The sequence below is a fragment of the Sapajus apella genome, unplaced genomic scaffold (genome assembly GCF_009761245.1).
Source record: "Sapajus apella isolate SASKATOON/1434 unplaced genomic scaffold, GSC_monkey_1.0 scaffold9, whole genome shotgun sequence".
Lineage (NCBI taxonomy): Eukaryota > Metazoa > Chordata > Mammalia > Primates > Cebidae > Sapajus > Sapajus apella.
Window position 1 is genome coordinate 19,306,681 of NW_022436949.1, and position 1,336 is coordinate 19,308,016.

General features: G+C 39.1%; 1 non-coding gene across 1 annotated transcript; it reads left to right on the forward strand.

Moving 5' to 3' along the window:
- Nucleotides 1-368: 368 nt before the first annotated feature.
- Nucleotides 369-493, forward strand: LOC116551432. The gene has a single exon (XR_004268929.1). It is a non-coding gene; the product is annotated as a small nucleolar RNA SNORA9 (small nucleolar RNA).
- The last annotated feature ends 843 nt before the right edge of the window (nucleotides 494-1,336 follow it).

Genomic DNA, 1,336 nt, shown 5'->3' on the forward strand with positions numbered 1-1,336 from the left:
TTATAGCAGCAACATGAAATGTGATAAAGCCTATGAGACCAAGGAGAGAAAGAAGCTCAACCCCATTTTTGCTTTGCCATTGACTCTGGATAAAACATCAATCACATTGTTTAATCTGCATATAGGTTTCTTCATCTGCAAAATTAGGGTAATAATCCTGTTCCCCTTCAAACAGCAGAGAGTGAGAAATAGCAACTTCAGAGTTTTAATACATAGAAACTGACCAATTTTATGATAAATGAGGTGAATACGATACATTCGTGGTCACAAAAATGGCCTTATGATGAAAACTGTTTTTATAAACAAATATGCATGATCTTTAATTTTCTAAAAGAAGGCATATCAAAAACAGTTTTAAAAGCAAATGCTGGCAAGCCTCCAGCGTGCTAGCATCTGTGGTGACCTGGGCATTCCTTGGCCAGAACAGTGTTGAAATAGTTTGAGGGCTCATCTTGCTCCATCCAGAACAAGGTTATAGAAATTTCAGACAATTGCTTGAAAAAAATGAAAAAAAAAAGAGAAAAAAGAAAATAAAAGCAAACACACTTCATGACTTCACATATAAAATAAAGGCTTGTTTTCATTTTCCCTTTTCTTCTGGAATCAACGCTGTTTTTTTGTTTGGGTTTGATTTGTTTTCTTGAATCTTTTCTTTTTTTGAGACAGGGTCTGGCTCTGTTGCCCAGACTGGAGTGCAGTGGCGCCATCATGGCTCACTGTAACCTCAAATTCCCAGGCTCAAGCAATCCTCCCACCTCAGCCTCCCAAGCAGCTGGGACTACAGGCATGCACCACCATGCTCAGCTAATTTTTTTTTTTAATGGAGACAGGGTCTTGCTTGTTGCCCAGGCTGGCCTTGAATTCCTGCTCTCAAGCAATCTTCCCATCTCAGCCTCAGTTTCAGGTTTTAATGGTTGCAATGAACAGTATACCAGTAGCAAATTTTTTTCTAGGAATATAAAGATCTGGTCTCATTACAGCAACAATAATAATAATATTAGGAAACAAAACATGTACTTCTCCCACATGATTTCATTTAATTCACAGAGTTAGTTTTACAGGTAAGGAAATAGGGAGTTAAAGAGTTGAAATAACTTGGTCATAGTCACACAGTCAGTGGAATCACAAAACTCAAAGCTACACTAACGCCTTTTTATGTCCAGCTTGGCCACAGTGTTTCTGTCATTGGTGGGCTTTCCTTCTGGTCTAGGCCGATAGAGAACATACATCTCAGCTAGGCTTGTCATAGCAGCTAAGATGTAGGCACCAGAGTACATGATACCAGACCAACCTGCCTTCCACATCATGTTTTGTGGTGTCCAATTCCTAGCTGACT